At 45.2% G+C, this 14,977-nt stretch overlaps 1 long non-coding RNA gene across 1 annotated transcript; it reads left to right on the top strand.

The window, feature by feature from the left end:
* The first annotated feature begins 452 nt into the window (after positions 1-452).
* LOC122204965 lies at positions 453-14,405 on the top strand. Its single transcript, XR_006195855.1, has 4 exons — positions 453-682; positions 1,208-1,335; positions 11,807-12,089; positions 14,332-14,405. It is a non-coding gene; the product is annotated as an uncharacterized LOC122204965 (long non-coding RNA).
* The last annotated feature ends 572 nt before the right edge of the window (positions 14,406-14,977 follow it).

A 14,977-nucleotide genomic window follows, 5' to 3' on the forward strand; every position in this document is an offset into this window, starting at 1 on the left:
CTATCCAGGTCAGCTGCATCTGGCACCCTGTAACGGGCTCAGTCCACTGAAAGGCAAACAATGGTTGACTTTGAGGAGCCAGGTGGAGGCAGAAGAAAGCACCCTTCAGGTCGAGGCATGTAAACCATGTGGCTGACCCCGGAATTTGGCTGAGGAGAGTATATGGGTTCGGAACCACTGGGTGTAAGGAAACAGTCACTTTGTTAATGGCCCTCAGATCCTGTACTGGTCGGTCTCCTCCTCCTGGCTTCTTGACTGGCAAGAGCAGGGTATTCCAAGCCAACTGGCACTCAATTCGAATACCTGCTTCTCTGAGCTTGGTCAGGTGCTCTTGTATAACCCATTCTAGTCTTGAGTGGGAGGGGGTACTGCCTTTGTCTCTGAGGTTGGGCTCCAGGGATCAGGTCAACAATGATGGGGGCCCGATTTCAAGCTAGTCCAGGTGGGTTATCTTCAACCCATACGGAGGGGAATGTGAGCCTGAATTCTGAGGGGTTACAGAATAAGGCCTGGGTGCAGAATAGTCTCCATTCTTCTTCGCTTGGCAGGGTAATCGCCAAGACCAGGGTTTCCTTCTGCCTTGGGTTTAATTGGAGGTGAGTGCATCCAGTGGGTTCAAAAGTCATCCGGGCCCCAAGTGTGGAGAGCAGATCCTGGCCCAGGAGATGACTTGAGCAGTCAGGTAAGTAGAGGAACTCATGCCGGACCTTGTGACCCCCCCAAGTCCACATTGTCGAGCTTGACAGAAGAGCTGCTGTATTGCCCGTGTCCCAGTAGCCCCAAATATGGCTGTTGCCTTTTGGCTTAAGGGTGCCATAGGGGAAGTAACAACGGAGTGTTCAGCCCCAGGGTCAACCATGAAAGTTATTGTTCGGCCCCCTACTTTCATTTCGACCGTGGGCTCATGGGGGCCAAGAGAGAAAGAGCCCGGCCCCTCTCAGTCCGATTCTACCCTGGCCAGACCAACGAGGTTCTCACCTCGAGGTTCCTCCCAATATTGGCTGGGTTTTGAGGGTCCCTTCCGATTTGGACATTCATTCTCCTAGTGTCCCTTCTCTTTGCAGTATGCACATCGGTCCCTTGCTAAGGTGGCTCTGGGCTTCCGCCCTTTTGGTGGTTGGGGTCTTCCCACCTTCGCAGCGTCTGTTCCTTTTGGTTCTGCTGCGAGAAGGGTGGCTTCTTAGTCTTCTCTCCGCTTCTCTTTCAGCTGTGACTTCTCTGTTCATGAAAACCTTATTGGCGACCTCTATCAACTGAGTGATATTCATCCCGGCAAAGCCCTCCAACTTCTGGAGTTTTCTTCTGATATCTGGGGAAGCCTGTGCCCCAAAGGAGGTATTTACCATCTGTTGACTTTCTGGTGCCTTGGGGTCAAATGGGGTGTGTACATGGCATGCTTCACATAATCTTTCATAGTAGTCTCTGGGAGACTCCCCAGGGTGCTATGTGACTGGGTTTGATGTTTGAGTCATGTTCATGGACTTTTTGGCTCCAACTAGGACTCCCCGAAGGAGGGCTTCCTGGTGTCATCAGATGTGAGCCTGCCCCTCTTCTGTGGTGAAATCCCATGTTGGGTGTTCTTCACGCATGGCAGCTTGAGCCCAGACAGCAGGGTCATTGATCCCCGGCGGTGCGTGATCTTCTAGGTAGTGTTGTGTTTCCCTCCTCCTCCTCCTCCTCCTCTTCCTCTTCCTCCTCCTCCTCCTCCTCCTCCTCTTCCTCCTCCTCCTCCTCCTCCTCTTCCTCCTCCTCCTCCTCCTCCTCCTCCTCCTCCTCCTCCTCCTTCTTCTTTCTTCTTTCTTCTTTCTTCTTTCTTCTGTATTAAACAGAGTACGGAGTAACTGTGACAATATTCCCAAGTCCGTTGGTGGGTCTGGAAGAGGGACTCCAAGTCGGCCATTGCTTGAGGCTTTTCAGAGTATGATGGAGTGTTGTGTTTCCAATTGAGGACGTTGGTTGTAGAGAAAGGTTGATAATACGTCATGGAATGGCTGGGCTGGATGGTTCTGTCCTCATTCTGTCTTTCAGGCTCTCTCATTTCCCTTACAGGCATTTGGAGAGCATTAGGTCTGGGTCTGGAGCAGAGTTTGGCTGCTGGCCCCTGTTGGGGAGGATTCTCCAGGTGTGAGAGGGGCAGGGAGATGGGTGGCGCCAACTGTGGTAGCAGCAGCAGCGGTGGTGCCCATTGCTTGGCGGCGACTTTGGCAGCAGCAGCAAGAGCAGCCAGCGGCCTTGGGGGTGGGGGGGAAGACAGACGGGGGAGGAGTTTCAGGTTCAAGGGGAGCAGGGAGGGAGCTTGATGAGTCATAAGGAGGTGGAAAGACAATATCTTCCTTCGTGTCTCCTTTGAATCTTAGAGGACTGGCAGGTTGCTTCGTTGGCTCCCTGGGTGAGCCTCCGGATAAGGTGGCTAAAACCTGTGCCTGGTTCTGTTTGCTAACGATGAATCGCACCCAAGGTGGGGGATTTTGGGCAATTTCAAGCCAGGAATCGATGTATGGAAACTGATCAGAGTGGCCTGGGTTCCCAGTGACTATTAGCCTGACCCACTGCACCATTTGAGCATCTAATGTCCCTTCTGGGGGCCATCCTACATTGAATATGGGCCATTCTAGTTCACAAAAGGTCTTTAACTTCCTGGGTATCATTTTCACCCCATAATCACCTGAAAATCCCTTTTTAAAATTTTTGAGCATGACCTCTAAAAGCAGAGGCTTACTCTGTTTTGATCCCATTATTAATTCCTATCTCGTGTTCAGTGTCACAAACACAGACAAATGAGATGACCTTTAGATAAGAGGGCCAATCAGATACTCCTCTGGTCATGTTCCCGAGGGAAACGTTAGGTGAGGTTTGGCCGTAGCGGACTCAGCTTTGTGACTTGTGATCAGAATCTGATCCAATACTGCCCCAGACCTTATACTCTCACCACGACACAGGAGAGCCCATTCAGACTCCGTAGACTTTTGGGGACCTTAAGGGTTCCTGTCCATGGAGCCACAAACTCGAACTCGGCTGGCAATCCTGGCCGAGCTGCTCATTCTCCTTCTCTCTCTCTCTCTCTCTCTCTCTCTCTCTCTCTCTCTCTCTCACACACACACACACACACACACACACACACACACACACACCAGAGTCTATTACATTGCCTTCCACAAAATTTTCTACCGGTGAGACCTATTAAGGCCTCCGGAGATTGATCACGTCCCTCTTCCAGGCTCTTGGGTGGGCCTGACTTCTTTGGGGCCCCAGCCTTACTGGTTCCAATGTTGGGTCCAGGTCCTCACCTACCAGCTGTCTTTGAGTCCGGCGGGAACAAGGGAGCGGGGCCAGCCTGAGGCAACCGAGAAGGAGACTGCCAAAATCCAGGCAGGGCGCACCTTCTCCCTTGCAATCCCTCGCTCTGTCACCACCTCGCCATTCTCCCAAACAGGTGGCAACAATGGGCCAGCGTGGTTGGGTTTCCTGATCAGGGAACCAAGTGTGTTACGGAACCAGGCTGGAACACTGGCGGAACAACCAAGTGGCACTCGGAGATCTTGGTGCATCGGAGATTTATTTAACACCAGCGGGCTCAGAGAAGACTGTCTCTCCAAAGATCTGAGCACCGAATGCAAGTGGGGAGGGTAATTTATAGTTGTCAGCTTCCATATCTGTGGGTGGGGGTTTTGGTGCACACAGCAAACAAAGGAAGAAGAACCCAGAGGAGGGGGTCTCGAAGCTAGAGACCGGAGTCTGTTTTAGCTCCGTTGGCCATCTTTGGCATACTTTATTCACTTGTCCAACATTCCCCCCTTTGGTGCCCTTTAAAAAACTTTTAGTAGGCATAATCTTTCAGTTTTACAGGTTGGTGTCTTGGAAGACTAAGATACGTGCAGTCGTTTGGCGAGCAACAGTGTTTTCAATAAAATGTACCACAGCATTCAGTATCCAGGGGCCAATGGATCCAAGTAAAATTATGGAGAGGAGGGGCCCCACCAGGGCAGGAAGCCAGGATGCCCAATCCGTGAGGTCCCATCCTTTCCATTGATTGATAGTTTCCTGTGGTCTATGTTGAATTCTTTCCTTGAGCTCCTTAACCTTTGTTGTGACTATTCCTGACTGGTTTACGCGATAGCAACATCCCTCCCCTGGAAAGATGCAAGTCCTTCCCTTTTCTGAAGTAAGGAGGTCAAGGGCTCACCTGTTTTGGAGGGTCAGTGCCACCAGAGAGTTTATTTGGCTCTGTAAGGTTACCAGAGAATCTTCCACCCATTCGATGTCTTCACTTAGCTCTTCAGATAGTCTATGGTATAGTCCTATGGATGAACCTATGCCCCCTCTTCCAGTTCCTATTCCTGTCGCAATTCCTGTGCCTATCAGAATGGGTAGCAGGACTGCCCATTTAGCCCAGGACTTGGGGCTACAGGCTGTTAAGAGCTGATCTTCAGTGTATACAGATACTTCTGGGGTTGGGAAGATGGAATAACAAAGTTGAGTCCACTTGGGCTCTAGGCATCAGTAGGCCGATTTAGAACACAGATGGACCACCCCAGGGGTTGAACATAGGGTTGCATTCCTCTTTAAGGTTATATTTCTTCCACATAGAGAGGTACCATTCATACCTTCAGGGACTGTACAGATTAGATTGTCGGCATTTGAGATAGATCCCAGTGGCCAGGGGTCCAATTAAGACAGAGGTGTTGGTTTTGAGATTTTCAGGAGCTTCCCAGGTCAAAGGGATGGGAGTGGCTAAGTTAAGCCCTCCGGCTGAGGGGGCAAGCACATCCAGCAGATTTGTATGTGATTATATATTTTATGGAGGACTTGTAGAGTAGTGTTGGCCCAACGTTGGAGTGGGGAATTGGTAAGCATCTGACTGAGGGCTGAAAGGTTCACACCTTGGTAGGCTGCCAGGGGAGTGGCCACCTTTATGGCTTGCATTCCCCTATCCTTTATAACTATTTGAAGGGCCCTGTCTTGCACCCCTCCCCCATCTGAGATTCCCCCATTGAGGAAGGTAAGTGTAGCAAGCTCACTTCCCTCTCCAGAGGCCCTTGTTGTGACATGGGTTCCTGACATTTCGGGTTATCTCTATGATCCAATACTTAGTCCTTGGGACACCAGGTGACTGACAGTGCGTGTTTTTCCCCTGTAGTGATCTTTGTGGAGGGAGGTGAAGGCGCTGGATGCCCTTGACCCCCTTATTGTCATATAACAATCCTGGGGGCAAAGTGGGTAAGTGGCAGTTGTGAGGGTGAGAGAGGTTATCCTAGCATACAGGCAATACTTACTAATCCTCCCATCCAGAGGAGGTATGCAAGGCCCAGAATGCATCTTTTTGTCCCATGTCCAGCTTGTTGGTGCAGTCTCTATCAACCCAATGGTAAGAAGTAAGATCAGGGCTATGACACCAGTAAGGGGCAAGGGCTGGCAGAGTTGCATCCAAACCCTTGGGCTAGGTTCACGCATTGATTCCTCAAGCTTCTGCCATGCACAGGCCAGCCAGCTTCTGGGGTGTGGCTGGAGCAGGGCTGGAGGTCTCAAGGGCCAGTTTCCCTTTTGAGGGTCAGTTTAAGCGGGTTGACTGGATCTGGATCACTTCGCCAGGTTGTGGGTTCTTCTGAGTTGTCCTTCTTAGCTCTGGAGTGATGGTCCCATGGGGGGTGATACCTGAAACTCAATCCTCTATTTGGTTGTATGTCTGTAAAGTCTATCTCCAAGTTTTGGAAAGGGCGGATTTCTGGTAACTGTCAGATCAGGTTTAGGGAAGATATGATTTGCATATTTAGGGATCCATCCTGTTTTCCAGTTGTGTAAATAATCGTATGCCCATGGGGTGTTATTTTTATCCCTATAGAATAACAAGCACAGAAAATTTCCTATACATGAAATAGTTTGACAATTTTCTGACGTTTACCTCAAGTTGTTTAGGCAAAAACCAAACATTTAAAGGTGATCATGACTAGAATTTAACATTCTTAACAGTGCATTGTTGAAACAGTTGTTCTCTAAAGACACACACACACACCCCTCCCTTTCCAGAGATAGCTAAATAGAGACCAATGCATCTGTAGAACAAATCCAGTCTTAACAAATCTGACCTAATTATTTACATTAGCTCAGCAAGAATAGCAATTGGTCATGAGGATCTTGTAAATTTTCTTTGTTGGAGCTTTTTATAACCAATCTCTGCGTTGAATTTTTAGTAGCCTATCCAGGCCAGGAGCCAAGCCAAATACTTGCCATCAGACAGGCCTGCAATACCTGTAGAATTGGGCAAATTCCTCTTTGTGAGGTCCCCAAGATATCCTGAGTTTCCTGCACCTGCCAGGAAGTGGCCGTCTTTACCTACCTGTTGAGGCTGCTGGGAACTCAGCAAGCAAGGCACCAGGCCAACATTTCCAAGGGGCATTATGGCTCCATGTTTTATAAAGCCAACCCTAATTCCTTAAAGCTGTCTGGTCATATCTGAGTTTATGAATGTCATCCTCAAATATGACATTCCAGTGAAGCCTTGGTAAAATAACCAGTATTTCCAATGGTGACCTGTTGCATGATGAACCGATTATTATTGAATTTATGCAAAAAATTGTAATTCCCATGAAAGAAAGAATACTCATTGAGAGTTTTGAATTTCAGGGGAGTTATGTAGAGAAAAAGATAAATGCTTCAGTTTACAAATGCATACTTTATGACATTTTTGTTTATCGTAGATATCTTAAGAGAAAGTTTCCTTAATCTGGGAGATGAAATATTAGAGAACCAACAATATTTTCAACAAGAATCATAAAACTAAATTTCCTCAGTTCATTTAATCCCATGTTCCTAATTCTTGTTCAATTTGAATGCAGCTTTTTAGTTCTGGAAATTCTTACCCATTTTAGTATTAATTTTAAGATGTCAGATACCTGTATTTATCCACAAAGTCCTTTGAATAAATCTCCTTGAAGAAGATATACGTTTTGTGAGAGAATAAGAACAATTATAAATGACAAAATCTCAGAAATAGACATCGTTAAAGATTTGATGGGAGTTCATTACGATGCAATTGACAAAGAAATGTGGTTATTTCTGTGACACATAACATCTCAAGTAATCAGAATATTGTTGACCTTATATCAAAACATTAAAACTTTAGGAATTGCATATATTTGGGCAGTTACTGCATTTACCTGTGCAATACAACCTAAGGTTTACCATTGTATGACAGTGCTTTTCCAAGTAATTTAGCATCCCAAATAAAAGGGCCTAATTGGTCAAGAAGACTTCATTTACCATTTAAATCCTGAGAAGTTTGTTAAAACCCCAGAAGTCATAAATGCATCCTAAATAAAGATCATTACAAATCTTACAATTTTATTTATTCAACCAAAGTGGCAATAAAAGATCTCATAGGTGAATGTATAGCATTATACAGTTGTTATCAAAACCTAGGTCTTTTAACATTGAGAAGTTTTAACTAAGTAATCAAAGACCTGATAGAGAGGAGACCTAAAACTTTGATTTTCCTGGAGGATAAACCTTTTTTTGCCTTGTCTTATCAAGAGCAGATGAACAATTCAAGAAAACTTTGTCATTTTAGCAGAAAGAAAAGCAGAATTTCAACCTTATACCAGTATACTTTTAAAATTCCATTCATATCAACCTTCTACAACTTTCTTTTCCTTCCAAATTTTGTCCCAAAACCATTTCCTTCCAAATAACTAGTCTCATTTAGGACAAAATTACTTTCTTCTACCCTCAACAAAACTGTATTTCCATTCCTTCTATCTTTCTTATATACCTCCTATTTTCCTACATACAGTGTTGTTTTCTTTATTTTCATCAGTATTAAGTACATTCAGCAGAATTTTAACTCTTAGGAAACCTTAGTCTCCAGTGGAGGACTTAGTAACCAATTGAGACGTGTTTACATCAGAATTTTTTTAGATGGTAAATTCATGAACCAATTAAGTACAAAGCATGTTTTCCAATAGGTCCAAATAGCCTTAATTTCTCAGCAATAAAAAGTTCCCTTTTTTGTCCATCTTCTAATTGTTCAGTAGATTATTGAAAGTAGAGTGTTGAAGTCTTCTATTATTGAATTGTATTTCTCTCCCTTCAATTCTGTCAGGTTTTGCCTCATGTACTTTGGGGCTATATTGTTAGGTGTGTATAATTGGTATGTTTTTTGATAATATTGACCCATTTACCATTATCAAATGCCCTTCTTTATCTGTAATAACAATTTTGTTTTAATGTCTATTTTGCCTGATGCTAGGAAAGTCATTCCCACCCTCCCCCCCTACCTTTTTTTGGTTACTCTTTGCCTGGTATGTCTTTTAAAGCCTTTTTACTTTCAACCTATCCATTTATGTTTAGTATAATTACTGATAAGATAGGATTTCTATCTGCCATTTTGCCATTTGTTTCTATATCATGGTTTCTTTCTGTTCCTCTATCCTTCATTAGTATCTTCTTTTGTATTAGATGTATATTTTCTAGTGTATTATTTTTATTCCTTTGTTATTTTTAAAATATATATTTTTTAGTTATTTTCTTAGTGATTGCTTTGAGGATTACAATTCCCACCTTAGATAACATTGCAATTTAAATTAATAGCAACTTGGGGCGCCTGGGTGGCTCAGTCGGTTGAGCGACCGACTTTGGCTCAGGTCATGATCTCACGGTTTGTGAGTTTGAGCCCCGTGTCGTGCTCTGTACTGCTAGCTCAGAGCCTGGAGCCTGGAGCCTGCTTCTGATTCTGTGTCTCCCTCTCTCTCTGACCCTCCCCCACTCATGCTCTGTCTCTCTCTGCCTCAGAAATAAACATTAAAAAATTTTAAATTAATAGCAACTTAATGTTACTAATATATGAAACTTTGTTCCTATATAGCTCTGTGCTCTCCTTTGTGCTCCTCCTGTCATGCAAATTACATTTTTATATATTCTGTACCCATACATAGTGATTTATAATTACTGAATTATGCAGTTGTCTTTAAATTGGATAAGAGAGAAAGGAGTTACTAACAACAGTGCATTTATACTTTCTTTTCTTTGGCTATTAAAAAATTTTTTTTAATGTTTATTTTTGAGAGACAGAGAGAGAGCATGATTGGGGAAGGGGCAGAGAGAGGGAGACACAATCTGAAGCAGGCTCCAGGCTCTGAGTTGTCAGCACAGAGCCTGATGCAGGGCTTGAACTCACGAGCCATGAGATCATGACCTGAGCTGCAGTCAGATGCTCAACCGACTGAACCACTCAGGTACCCCTATACTTTTTTTTTTTAATTTGCCTATGTAGTTACCTTTGCCTAGCACTCTTTATATGAATTTAAAGTACTATCTAGGTCCTTTCATTTCAGCCTCTCGGTCTTGGTCTTTCCTGTAGGGCAGGTGCACACCAGTGGCACATTCTCTTGATTTTTGTTCATCTGGGAATCTCTTAATTTGTCCTTCATTTTTGAAGGATCCTTTTTCTGCTTATCAGAACTCTTGGTTGAAGTTCTTATTCCTTCAGCACTTGGAACATGTCATCCCACTGCCTCTGGCCTCCATGGATTCCAATGAAAAGTATGCTGTTAATCTTTCTGAGGAGTCCTTGTGCAAGAAGAGTCACTTCTCCCTGCTTTCAAGATTCTGTCTCTATCTTTGACTTTTGGCAGATTGATAATGATGTGTCTTGTGGTGGATCTCTTGTAATTTGTGTTCTTGTATTCTTGTGATTTGTTGAGCTTCTTGAATATGGAAGTTTGATCATAATTGGAAAGCTTTTGCACATTATGTCTTCCAATATTATTTTGGACTCCTTTGTTCTTTCGTCCCTTTCTGAGACTCCCGTTATACATGCAGGCGTGCTTGATGCTGTCCCATGGGCCCTGAGGACTTATTCATTTTTCTTCATTCTGTTTTGTTTCTTTTCTTCAGATTGGATGGTTTCTGTTGACTTAGCTTTCAGTTCAGTGGCTCTTTATTCTCCCTGCTCAGATCAGCCATTGCACTCCTCTAGGGCCATTATATTTTATAACTCCAGAATTTTGAGTTAGTTCTTCTTTAAAATAGTTATCTCCTCCTTGATATTCTCCATTTTGGTTAGACTTCGTTTTTTTGTACTTTATTTAGTTCTTCGGGGATGGTTAAGTTCTTTGAACATATTTAAAATAGCTGATTTCAGGTTTTCGTCTAGTTAGTCAATATTTGGGCTTCCTCAGCATATTTTTTATTAATTGCTTTTTCCCTATGCATATGTCACAGTATCATGTTTTCTTGCATGCCTATTTTTTGTTGAAAACTGGACGCTTAAAATTCTATAAGGTGACGACTCTGGAAATAAGGTTCTCCCCCTTCTCAGGGATTCTTGTTATTGCTGCTTTCTGTAGCTGTTGTTGGTTTAGCGACTTTTCTAAGTGACTTCTTTGGTTTGTATTCTGTGTTGTACTTCGCCCCTGAGGACTCTGCTCTGTGGTCAGGCAATTCTTGAATAGAGATTTCCTTGAATGCCATGTGTGGAAGTGATGAGTCCCCCAGTCTTTGCCTGGAGGCTCTGTGTGCCTGTTGGGGCACACCTTCAGTACATAGTGCTGTCATTCACCGCCCTGCCTTAGTCTTCATGGTGTGCTTATGCAGAGCCTCCAGATCAGCTGGGGGGTTACAGTTTCAAGCTTTCTCAGCTATTTCCTGAGCATATGCCCAGATCACTATGAGTGGCCTTCTAGATTCCCAGGAATTTTTAGGAACTTTTCAAAATTTAGGCATCTCATTCCCCAGCTTTTCCTTTTAGGCTTTTGGTTTGCATATTATTTACCTCAGCTATTACCCACTGCTTTAGGTAGTTGTGAAGTGCCTGTGATTGTTTTCCACAAATGTCCCCCAGGGAAAAGGCTTTTTACACGAAGTGAATTTTATAAGTCAGGTGAGGGGCGCCTGGGTGGCTAAGTTGGTTAAGCTGCTGACCTGGGCTCAGGACATGATCTCACTCATGGGTTCAAGCCCAGCATCAAGTGCTGTGCTGACATCTCGGAGCCTGGAGCCTGCTTCAGATTCTGTCTCCCTCTCTCTGTCCCTCCCCCCATTCGTACTCTGTCTCTGAAAAATAAATAAATGTTAAAAATAAAAAATAAATAAATCAGGTGAAATACAGATAGTCTGTAAGTGACATTTTCCGGTGAACCACCTGATAGGTCAAATGATGACAGTTCTTTGAGAATGAGGCTTTGAAGGAGCTCCAGCCCATTCTGCTCTCTCCAGGATATTGGTTTTTAAGGGTGCTGCAGAGCCACAGAGCAGGGGTTGGGACTAAGGCACAGTAAAAACATCACAAACACCATGGATACTACAGTGTGGCTGTTCTTGCTGAGGATTCAGCATTTTTTTATTGAGTAAATACTCCTGCATTGTTCCAAGCCTTTGGTGAATTTCCAGAGTTCTGAAAAGTGGATTCTGACATTTTTTGCTAGCTATCTTGTTCTTCTCTGGAGGAAAGAATTTTCAGAGTTCCCTATACCACCAGTTTTGCTGACTCTAATTCATGAATATTTAGCGCTCTCTTCTTTGATATGTTATTTTTCTCAAACCTGTGCATATTAAATAAAAACTGTTTGAATTGAGGTTGCAGGAGACCGTGTGGAGCAGTCCCTGAGCAAGGGACTATTTTTTTAAATATAATTTACTGTCAAATTGGTTTCTATACAACACCCAGTGCTCATCCCAACACATGAAGGGGCTATTGATTGGGTAGAATGATGCCAGCCTCTGCTGGACAGAAGGGCCTGAGGGCTTAAAGGGTGTCAGCTGTATGGCAGTCAGGAACTTTGCTGATCAGCCGTTGTTGCTTTGTGTCTCCCAGGTTAAGGCTGCCAGGGGTTCAGCTCTGCTCACATGGATGGGACAGAGATCCGACAGCAGAGGCCAGAGGACCTGGCTCTGCCACACGCCTTCAGCCCTGGAAGACTGGAGCCTCAGATGATGGACCTATGAGTGTGTCTGAGAGCCACAGGGTGGTCCCTGAACCACTGGGGTTTGAGTTCATCAGGGAGACTGCCTTGTCCCTTGGCCTTCAGGTGATGGTGCCCTTCATGTTTGCAGGACCGGGACTGTCCGGGGCTGGTGTGCTTTTGAACTATTTCCAGGTAAGAGGGAAATAAATGGGAATGGTGGTGTCAGGGGCACTGTTGAATGCCATCCCTGAAGAGTAGGCCTCTACACTTTGAATCCAGCTTGAGGGACAAGGGACAGGACGTCCTCTTCTTAAATACCATTTTTCTACAAATTGAGTAAGATTCTTTTAGTTACTGGTGACAGGGACTAAATTTAACCCAGGTTAAGCTTAAAAAAGACAATTTATTAGCTCATATAATTGAAATATGTAAGGGGTTAGATTTTAGGCATGGCATGATCCAGGTGCTTAAATGATTAACAGGATGCTGGCTTTTTCTCTGTCACTCATCTATGATTTATTTTCAGGTAGGATTCTGTACCTAGAGGGGAAGATGGCCATTGGCATTTAATTTCAACTTAATACATGCGTTCTTAGAAAAAAGAGAGACTTCTTTGTCAATGTCCACATCGGCCTCTAAAGATTGATCCTAATGTCAGGTCTACTCCTGTTCCAGTTCCTGTTCCCTGAGGGAGAACATTCTCTGTTTGGCTCACCTGACTTACATTGTCATCACTCTTGGAGGGGAGGCAGGGCACCTTGATTTGCAGCCCTACCAGAATTCCACAGAGTGAGGAACTGGGAGTTACCTATCAGACAAAAAAGTTGCCAGTGTACCCTGACTTTCCTGTTCTTCTACTGTCATTACTTTCATTGGTGTGGTCTTCAGACGTTCTTCCTGGAAAGGCATAGTCCCTAAGAATATTCCAATTCATAACTGGCTAGATCTGTCCTATTAGTTAGCAGTCATCAGAGAACAAAGTCTTTCTAGAGTGAGGCAGGCTGGGAGAAGCAGGGCTGATGTGTGTGACAGTTCCTGGCCTGTGCCTCACTCAGTGCTCCACGGTGTCTGTGCCTGGTAACCTAGGCCCTGCCCCTCATGGATTTAAGTCCCAGTTCTACTACTTAGCAGTAAGTCTGGTGATTTAATTTTTTTTTAAGTATTTTTTAAGTTGATTTATTTATTTTGAGTGTGAGAAACAGCAAGTGCGGGAGAGGTGGGGGGGTGGGGGAAGAGAGAGAATCCCAAGCAGGCTCTACACTGTCAGTGTAGAGTCCAATGTGGGGCTCAAACCCGTGAACCATGAGATCATGACCTGAACTGAAATCAAGAGTTGGATGCTTAACTTACTGAGCCAACTATCCCTAAATTTTTTTTAATGCTTTTTTTTTTTCATTTTAGGAAGAGAGTGTGAGCAGGGGAGGGGCAGAAAGAGGGAGACACAGAATCCAAAGCAGGCTCCAGGCTCTGAGCTGTCAGCACAGAGCCTGTTGTGGGGCTCAAACTCGCGCACCACAAGATCATGACCTGAGCTGAAGTCGGACGCTTAACAGACTGAGCCACCCAGCCGCCCCTAAATTCTTTTTAAACCAACACTAAAATCAAGAGATTTCATGTAAAAGTCTGAATTTCTGTTTTCTGTTGAAAACTTGGCAACTCTCACAGCATTGGCCCCACTTCCTCTCATGGCACAGTGGGTGGTTGCAGCTGCCTCTAGGTGGCCACGTTCTCTGGTTTGCCACAGTCCCCACCATCCCACTGCATTCCGTCACCTGCTTGGCCCTGCCCCAGTCTGGAGTTCTCAAAGACCCTTCCAGTACCCAGCTGTCTAGTTCCTCATGATGTCACAGCACCAGTGACCACCAGCTCACTCCCAGAATCCACCTGGACCTTGCCCGGCCCCAGGATGGCTGTCTCTTAAACAGAGCCCCTATCCCAGTCTGATTCAGTCCCTGCCTGCATGTTTGGTCTCTCTGTGCCCTCCAGACCCCAGTCCTCTCCTTTTTCTTGGTGACCTAGTCCACATCTTTCGTGACATGGTCAGTCAGCACTGTGGTAGCCTCAAGAGCACCTCAGTGTCCCAGCCTCTTTGCCGCCCTACTTACTTCAGGTGCTATTCCCTGCAGTCCATTTTCAATTTTATTGAATGTTCTCAGTATGGTGTCACTGAGGCATGTAACCTCTATACACACACACATACCTCACACTTCTATATTTGTATATACATCCATATATATCAACCCCCTAAGCATACACATATTCGTTTAGAATGTACACACACAGGTTTATAAATTATATAGGGAGAGGCAGTACAATAGTGAAATGAATTGCTTGAGAGCGCAGAGTCTAGAGCTAGTCCCACTGGGTTTGAGTCCAACCTTTGTCACTTACACAAGTTGTTCTTTTTTCCCCTGTTTTCTAATCTGTAAATTAGAATTGAGGAGACCTGGAAAGATGGCAGCTTAGGAGGACACTGGGCTCACCTCGTCCTGCTGATCGCTTAGATTCCACCTGCATCTGCCTAATAACCCAGAAAACTGCCAGAAGACTAGCAGAACGGACTCTCTGGAGGCAAGTGTAGACAAGAGGCCCATGGAAGAGGGTAGGAAGGGTGGAGAGGCAGTGCCTGCTACACGGACTGGTGGGAGGGAGCCGAGGTCGTGGAGGGGCAGCCTGCTGGGCAAGGCAGAGCCCCTTGCAAAAGCAGAGGGGCCAGACTCCATGGGTTCTGACAGCCAGTGGGACTTAACATCTGGAATGTTAAAAGTAAACAACTCTGCTCTTGGAGAGCAGGGAGGGCAAGAGGACGCTGGGAGGGAAAGTTGTTGAGCCCCGGAAGACAGAGTTCAGCTCAGTGGGGGAACAAAGGTGCTGGCAAGCACCATCTCCGTCTCCCATCCCCCAGCCACAATTCCAAAGGGAGCCAGTTACCATCACCGAACTTGCTTGCACCACGCAAACGCCCAATGCTGTGCTTCTGTGGATCCATCCCTCCAATGGGTCTGCCTCCCTCCCGGTGCTGCAGCGCCCCTCCCGCAAGTGACTACTGATGGCAAAGCGAGCTAAGCCTGCCACTCCCA

The sequence above is a fragment of the Panthera leo genome, chromosome A2, assembly GCF_018350215.1.
Source record: "Panthera leo isolate Ple1 chromosome A2, P.leo_Ple1_pat1.1, whole genome shotgun sequence".
Classification (NCBI taxonomy): Eukaryota; Metazoa; Chordata; class Mammalia; order Carnivora; family Felidae; genus Panthera; species Panthera leo.